The sequence below is a fragment of the Triticum dicoccoides genome, chromosome 7A, assembly GCF_002162155.2.
Source record: "Triticum dicoccoides isolate Atlit2015 ecotype Zavitan chromosome 7A, WEW_v2.0, whole genome shotgun sequence".
Classification (NCBI taxonomy): domain Eukaryota; kingdom Viridiplantae; phylum Streptophyta; class Magnoliopsida; order Poales; family Poaceae; genus Triticum; species Triticum dicoccoides.
Genome location: NC_041392.1, coordinates 100,324,061 through 100,333,393, shown reverse-complemented (window position 1 = coordinate 100,333,393; position 9,333 = coordinate 100,324,061).

The window sequence follows — 9,333 nt, the reverse complement described above, 5'->3', positions numbered from 1 at the left end:
CTCATCAAGCCAAAATTCGCACTTGGAGAACTTGGCGTAGAACTTGTGTTCCCTCAGCTTATCGAGTACCAAACACAAGTGCTTGGCATGATCTTCCTTGTTCTTCGAGAAAACCAGAATGTCGTCGAGATAGACCAAAACGAAGTCATTGGTGTAGGCGTTGAAGATGAAGTTCATCATGCGAGAGAACATCGGAGGAGCGTTGACGAGGCCAAAAGACATGACAGTGTATTCATATGAACCATAGCTTGTCCTGAAAGCCGTCTTGGGAATATCTTGCTCACGGATTCGAATCTGATGATAACCCATACGAAGATCAAGCTTGGAGAATACTTGGGCACCTTTGAGTTGTTCGAACAGCTCGTTGATGTTGGGAAGTGGGTATTTGTTCTTGATAGTCTTCTTGTTCAATGGACGGTAATCAACACAAAGTCGGTCCGTTCCATCCTTCTTCTTCACAAAAAGAACACCACAACCCCACGGAGAAGAACTAGGCCGGATGAGACCCATTCTCTCTTGAATATCGAGTTGCTTCTTCAGCTCCTTCAACTCTTCAGGTCCGAGCTTGTAAGGACGCTTGCACACTGGTTCCGTGCCAGGCTCAAGATCAATGAAGAATTCAACTGGCCGGTGTGGAGGCATTCCTAGAAGCTCTTCTGGAAAGACGTCTTGATATTCGCAAACGACTGGAATTTGCGAGATAGCATCCAGTTCACCCTTCTCATTGAGAGAAAATAGACGGATGGTATCATCACGAGCGGCAAAGACAATTGCATCCTCAGACGAATGAGTCAATTGAATCTGTCTGGCTGCACAATCAAGATGCGCCTTGTGCTTAGAAAGCCAATCCATTCCGAGAATAAGATCAATATCCGAGTTACCAAGAACCACCGGAGAAGAAAGAAACTTCTAATCGCCCAACGTGATAGTAACATCCGGGGCCATAGCGCTTGCATTCATGAATTTACCCGGAGAAACAACAGATAACTGTCTAGGCAAACCTTGTAAAGGCAACTCATGCTTAGAAACAAATGGTCTCGAGATGAAACAATGCGATGCACCAGTGTCAAAAAGAACTTTAGCAGGAATATCGTTAACAGGAAGGTTACCCATGATGACATCTGACGAGTCCTCTGCCTGAGCTGCATTCATCAAGTTGACCTTGGCGGACTTGGTGTTATGCTTGACCATAGCTGTACTTGCCGATCTCACAGGAGGAGGAGGAGGAAGACGCCTCTGATTGAAGCATTTGTTGACATAGTGACTCTTCTGTTGGCACTTGTTGCACGTGACCTCTGAAAGCGGACGGTGATACGGAGCACTTGATCTTGGAGCTTGAGACGAAGTCTTGTTCTGAAAATCAGGGTTGGGTGGGTGGGAAGATCCACTGCCACCTTTGCTCTTCTGCTGATACGGCTGACGGAACAGAGGAGGAGGAAGCCAATACTTCTGCTGCTTGGCCACTTGAGTAGAGGAAGAATGAGTAACATCTCTGACTCGCTTCTTGGAAGCATCACACCTCAGTTGAGTGGCCTCTTACTTCAATGCCATGTTGTAGAACTCATCGTACCTCAAGGGCTCAAAGAGAACAAGAGCTAGCTGAATTTCTTCTCTGAGACCACCCCTGAACTGGTATATCATGCTCTTCTCATTAGGGACGTCCTGCTTAGCAAAGCGGGCGAGCTTCTGAAACAACTTGTTGTAGTCATAGACAGACAAAGAGCCTTGCTTCAGGTTGCGGAATTCCTCACGCTTGCTTTCAACCACGCTCTGGGGGATATGATGAGCTCTGAAATCTTGACGGAATTCATCCCAGGTAATAACACGTCCTCCTCTGGAATCCTTGTACTGCTGGAACCATTCTGCAGCTTGATCTTTGAGTTGGAAGGATGCGAACTTGACAAAGTCCTCAGGCTTGACGTTACTGCACTCGAAATGCTTGCACAGATCCACGAGCCAATCGTCAGCATCAGTTGCCTCAACACAATTGCTGAAAGTCTTTGGCCCGTTAGCAAGGAACTGGTTGAGTGTAGCAAAGTGATTCTGATTGTTGCCTTGGTTGCCTTGGTTCGCTTGATTGCGCTCTTGAAGAATTTGCATGATCAACTGTGTGTTTGCATTGGTTGCGGCCATCACAGCTTGCCATGCCTCCGGAGGAGGTGGAGGTGGTGGCGGATCTTGATTCTGATTCTGATTGGTGCTCTTAGCGGGAGACATCCTGAAGAGGTTGACCACCGTTAGCACATTGACAGATAAGATGAAGCTGAATCAAACGGTTTGAAAATTGCAACATATAGTCTTCACATCTGAACAAAATGAACGAATGCATTCCTCTTGAAATGGTCGCATATCCATAAATTGAGAAGCCACTTAGAATCTAGGTAGAGAAATAAATCAACAAGGTACGGATCAAGAACGAATACTCGGTAAGAAATCCCAATCTCAAACCAAATATCCGTGGAAGAAGACTAGAGCTACAAGAATTCCCACCTATGAAACTCCCGAACCTTTCCGGTTATGCAATCAGGTGTTGGGGATACAGGGGAAGCATAATATCTCACCCAAATCTAGCAATTCCTACATCCAGCTGTATCCATCCTTCAACACATAACCGAGAAAAAACTTCGGAAACCATCTACCTCAACCTTTGAAAAGCATCTGTTATGCAAGTTATGGCGATACTCCCGAACTCCCGCCCCAGTACTGGGTGGCGTCGAGGTTATCTCACCAATGAACTGCATAAAAGAGATTTTCGATGTCGGCGTACTAAACTCAGGTATTCCAGAACTGCAACGATAAAATTATGACGACAACACCTCGGAGCTCAACTCCCCGGGACACTGCCACAAAACTCCTGACAGGAGGCACCAAGACAATGTTCTCGTCACAAAACCATCGGAACGATTCCAAAATACCGGCGTGATCCTAAAAAAATTAGTGAAATTTGAGAAGAGAAGAGTCAAAACTCTACGTCAGGATGCCTTACCAGAGCGATGAGGAGACTGGGAAGTAAAAAGAATTCCTAAACTCTCCGATATATAATTCCTAAATGACTCAAAACATTTTTTCTAGACTCAACAACGGCTGCTAAAAACGATCAAGCAATGGGGGCTCCTAAGGTCGGGGAAGGCTCTGATACCAACTTGTAACGTCCTCGATGCGGCTATAGCTCCCACGTGTCGAGGCACGACTTAGAGGCATAACCGCATTGAAAGCAATGTCGCAAGTTAGGCAATCATCACAACATCCCATGTAATATAGATAATAAAAGGGGAAGGTACATAGTTGGCTTACACTCGCCACGTCAATCAAAGTACATAAATAGCATTACAACATTCAAACACTCATGGCCCGACTACGGCGCCAAAATAAAAGATAACCCAACATGCGACACGGTCCCGATCATCCCAACTGGACACCACTACTGATCATCAGGGAAAGACACGTAGTATCGTTGAGAGTCCTCGTCGAACTCCCACTTGAGCTCAAGCGCGCCATCTGGAGCGGAAACATCAGGCCCTGCATCTGGTTTGGAAGTAATCTATGAGCCACAAGGACTCAGCAATCTCGCACCCTCGCGATCAAGACTATTTAAGCTTAATAGGTAAGGCAAGGAAAATATGTGGAGCTGCAGCAAGCGACTAGCATATATGGTGGCTAACCTGTTCGCAAAAGAGAGCGAGAAGATAAGGCAAAGCGCGAGCGAGTAACTAAAGGACAACCCGCGCAAGCATTACTCCAACACCGTGTTCACTTCCTGGACTCCGCCGAGAAGAGACCATCACGGTACTCACACTATTGATACATTTTAATTAAGTTAAGGTTCAAATTATCTACAACCGGACATTAACAAATTCCCATCTGCCCATAACCGCGGGCACGGCTTTCGAAAGTTCAAATCCCTGCAGGGGAGTCCCAACTTAGCCCATGACAAGCTCTCACGGTCAACGAAGGAATAGACCTCCTCCCGAGATGTTCCGATCAGACTCGGTATCCCGGTTCTTCAAGACACTTCGACAGGTTAAAACAAATACAGCAACACCGCCCGAATGTGCCGACAAATCCCGATAGGAGCTGCACATATCTCGTTCTCAAGGCATATTCAGATGAGCCAGACGTCGGGTAGGCCAGCCCAGAGTTGCCCCTGGTAGCCCCAGACATCGCTCGGTTGGACCAACACTCAGAGGAGCACTGGCCCGGGGGGGTTTAAAATAAGATGACCCTCGGGCTCCGTAAACCCAAGGGAAAAAGAGGCTAGGTGGAAAATGGTAAAACCAAGGTTGGGCATTGCTGGAAAAGCTTTAATCAAGGCGAACTATCAAGGGGTTCCCATTATCACCCAACCGCGTAAGGAACGCAAAATCCGGGAACATAACACCGATATGACGGAAACTAGGGCGGCAAGAGTGGAACAAAACACTAGGCGAGAGGCCGAGCCTTCCACCATTTACCAAGTATATAGATGCATTAAGATAACAAGGCAATATAATGATATCCCAACAAGTAAATAATGTTCAACAAGGAACGGTCTCCAATCTTCACCTGCAACTAGCAACGCTATAAGAGGGGCTGAGCAAAGCGGTAACATAGCCAATCAACGGTTTGCTAGGACATGGTGGGTTAGAGGTTTGACATGGCAATTTGGGAGGCATGATAAGCAAGTGGTAGGCATCGTAGCATAGGCATAGCAAAAGAGCGAGCATCTAGCATAGCAAAGATAGTAGTGATTTCGAGGATATGATCATCTTGCCTGCAACATTGTCAGAGTTGACTGGATCCTCGAAAGCAAACTCAACGAGCTCCTCGTTAGCGAACTCGTCTCCCGGCTCTACCCAAACAAGACAAACAAGCAAACGGAGCACAATCAACCACGTGCAAACTCAAACAACATGATGCAAACATGGTATGCTATGCGGGATGCAATAAGGGATGCATATGCAAGATTTGACAAGGAATGAATGAACCTGGCCTCAACTTGGAAATCTAAGTGTGCCACTGGAAAGATGAGATGAAATCGCTTGAAAACGATATAAAGAACGCCGGAATCGGAGTTATGGTCTGGAAATGGCAAGCAATTCAAATATGACCACGTTCTGTGATTTACAGCAAGTAGCCATCTAAATGCAACAAGATGAACATGCTACAGCACTCAAATATGGCATCAAAATACATGGCAGGGATCCATTCATGATGCTTAACAAAAGACTAGCACTGAGCTACGGCCAATTCATCCATTAACAGGTTCAAACAAGCATGGCAAAAATGCATTTGGTAAACAGATTTCAGACTTAGTGAAATTAACACTTGTCTGGAATTTCAGATCAGATAGCACTCTTTGGAGCATGAAAACAATATGCTACAGGACCTGAACATGGCAAAGTAAAGCATGGCATGGAGCTACTTAAAGAGCTTAACAAAAGCCCTTAGTGACCTTGAGCCAACAGGGATTAGAAAACACATTTGCAAGCATGTGAACATGGCAAAAACATAATCAGTTCTCAGACTTAATGAAAACTGGAGCATGCTGAAACAGATATCAAGTGGGCATGTTTACGAGCTTGATGCACTCACTACAGAGCAAGTCATGACAATCTAAGCATATACCCATCAAGAATACACAAAATACAAGCTAGATATGGCAAGAACAATAACATATCATGCACGGATCAACTACAACATCCTCGGCAAAATCGCTAACAAGTAGACAATCTGCCCAGATTCACGAAATGACAAAAGTAGAGATCGATTGACTCAAGCTAGGATGCTCCATAATTGCAAACAAAGACATGGGTGGATAGAGAACTACAAGATTAACAAAACATCCTTACCGATCATCCTCAAAAGAGGCACGGATCGCTAGGAAACAACATGAACATATGGCCATATGAGATAAACAGGTCGATGACTTAGTGGAAATGCTAAGTCCCTGAAATCAGCATTAACAAATGCCTCACTTTGCAAGCTTGTGCTAGTCACCACACACATCACAAAAATACATGGGTTGCACATCTGGATAGATGGCAAAACATATAACAAAACTCATGAAGAGCTTAGGGGCATATCATGCACACAATAATCATGGCAAAAATGACAAATATTTAATTGGAGCAGCAGATCTGACAATTATCTCAAATAGCATTCTTATAACAGCATTTCGGGCACCAAGATGAGCTCAAATGAAAATGATGCAATGAGATGAAATGATGTGCTCTCTGGGACAAACATTTTGATATGCTATATGCCCAAAACGGAGCTACGGATGCAAAGTTACGGCACGATGAACATGGTAATATGGACTAGGGTTTCGGGAGAAAGTGAACCGAGATCTAGATCCAGATCGGGATCCGGGCGCGATTTACGAGGTCCACCGGAGCACTGTAGTAGGAGGTCGCCGGAGTCGTCGGGGGACTTGCCGGCCGGGCGGGCCGCGGCGGTGGAGGCGATGGCGGCGCCACGTGGCGCTCTGCCAGTGGCCGCTAGTGGCGGCAGCGACTTCGTCCGGCGGCGGCCGGACGTGTCCGGTGGCGGCGGGGTGATTTTAGGGTTTGGACGGAGGAGAGATCCGGATTTTTCGTGGGGGTTCTATTTATAGGCATAGGAGGAGCTAGGAGAGTCCAAATGAGGTGCGGTTTTCGGCCATGCGATCGTGATCGAATGCTCTAGATGATGGAGAGGGTTTTGGTGGGTTTTGGGCCAAAATGGAGGGGTGTTGGGCTGCAACACACACGAGGCCTTTTCAGTCCCTCGGTTAATCGTTGGAGTATCAAACGAAGTCCAAATGGTACGAGACTTGACAGGCGGTCTACCGGTAGTAAACCAAGGCCGCTTGGCAAGTCTCGATCCAATCCGTAAATGTTTAATCCCCACACACGAAAGAAAGATAGAAATGACCACCGGAGGAGAACGAAGCGCCGGAATGCAAAACGGACAACGGGGAAAAAGCTCGAATGCATGAGATGAACACGTATGCAAATGCAATGCACATGATGACATGATATGAGATGCATGACAACGACAATAACACACGGAGACAAAAACCCGAACCCGAGAAAATAAAATAACTTAACGCCGGAAACGGCAAGAGTTGGAGTACATATTGGGAAAATCACATCCGGGGTGTTACACCTAATCACTTGGCTCTATTGCCACCTATGGTTTAATGCATCAAGAATGGCGGGGCAGTTGATCCTACTTAATTAAGTACTAAGATACCCCGGCCCATGCATTAGTAGCAAGTACCCCATATGTCCGATTTTTAGCAAAGTCATGCTAAAATTCACGGAAAATTTCAGCATGACCTTTGCTGAAAATAAGACATATGGAGTACCCGAATTTTCCGGAACGGAAGTTAATCGACATTCCGGCAAACTCAAGGGCCTCTCGGGGTACCTGCAAAATCATCATGACACGATGGTCGGAGACAAAATCCAGCAAACTAGCACCACAATGTGCCTCTACTTTCATATGGATGAAAAGGCCACAGACCATATGGTCCTCTGCTTTCATATGGCCAAAATTAGCTCAACTTATGTGAGCTTCCATTCCAGATCTAATAGGTCACCCAACAAAAAATCATGAATAGTTTTAGCTGGAAAAAAAATCATGGATTGCTGTTAACTAAAAATTAGTGAAAGAAACTGTTGCTGATCATGGATTACTATTAATTAAAATAGAGCATCTGGCTTGTCTTATCATGTTCACTAAGTCCACAAAAATGAATAGGTTCAGTAAACTTGAAGTACTCAACACTAAACATGGTTCAGAGCTCACTACACTACACTACATCATGCAATGGTTCAGACCTCACTACACTAGAACAAGCTCACTACACTACACTACACTACACATGCTTAAACTCTGAACATAAACAAACACCAGCAATGCAATATGTAAACTACCTCTGTTTCTAGGCAACAAGAGTTATCATCAATGCTTTTGAGTTTATTAAGTACCTTTAGTTCTGAGTTTTAAATGTCAAAAGAGCTTCACAGAATCTTGAATCCTCCAAATCACTCTTAATAGTTCTGCATTGCACAAAGGCAGCAATGAGCCAATGATATCAGTAGCAATAATAGGTGCTTACATTCTCATAACGTCAGTATTAGTTAACCAAAATTCAACCTACAGAGTTCTAGTACAGTGAGTAACTCCCAATTCTTTTAATAGAAGCACAATTAACAACACAACTAGGGAGTCTAGGACAATGCCACCAGATAGAATTTGAAGGAAAAACGTTCTTCCAGAACCTTCAAGCCACAATCATACATAGAGTGGCTGATCATATAAGCTATATTTAAATAAACATCAACTAAACTTGATGACAAGAAAAACTACAATCACATTGATACAAACTAGAGCATATAGCAATAGTAAATTGCTGCTCCATATAGCAATAGTAATGCACCTAATCAACATTGTAGAGCATCCTGTTACAAACTTGTTCTGATCCTGCAAATTAATGGGGAGGAAGAACTAGGGAGGGAGGGAATGGTAATGTTTCAGAGAAGAACAATAGTAATGCTCCATATAGCAATAATAATGCTCCATATGTTCTGATCCATATAGCAAGAAGAACTAGGGAGGGAGGGAATGGGGAGGAAGGGTGGAGAGGGAGGAAGGAGGAGAGGTACCTGGGCGGGCGTGGCCAGTCGCCGGAGGGGTCGGGGTCGGGGTTGGCGGCGGCGTTGAAGGGGTGGCTCGAGGGCGTCCGAGCTCGTTCGGGTCCTCGTAGTCGAAGAGGAAGATGACAACGGTCCTCCTGGGTGCCTCGGTTGGTCGTGGGGAGGCCGGCGGCCACGTGCTTCGCGGGTCGGGGGGCGCGGGGGCGGCGGCACGGGGGAGCGGGGGCGGCGGCGCGGGGGAGCCGGAGCGGGTGTGGCGAGGGATGGAAGGGGATCTGGCGAGGGAGAGGGAAGGAGGTATCGGGCGAAGGGCCGGGTATCCAGCTATAGAGGGGGGAATGTTAGTAATGGCGCACCGTCGAGGGGTGCGCCATAAAAACACTCATAGCAATGGCGCACCATTCTCTGGTGCGCCATTAGTAACTTTTTTTCTGATAGCAATGGCGCACCCTCCTCTGGTGCGCCATTAGTAACTTCTTTTTTTCATTATTTCTTGTTGCATCTAATAATTTGTTTTTTTATCAAATTTGTTATTTTCATGAGGACTAGAACAAAATATATCATCAAATATCATCAAATTTGTTTTTTTAATATCATCAAATTTGTTTTTTATTTTTAATTGAAAATATCATCAAATTTGTTATTTGAAAATATTATCAAAAGGCGGGGGAGGGTGCGGGGTGTCGGCGGCCGCGGTGGAGCGGGCCGGGGG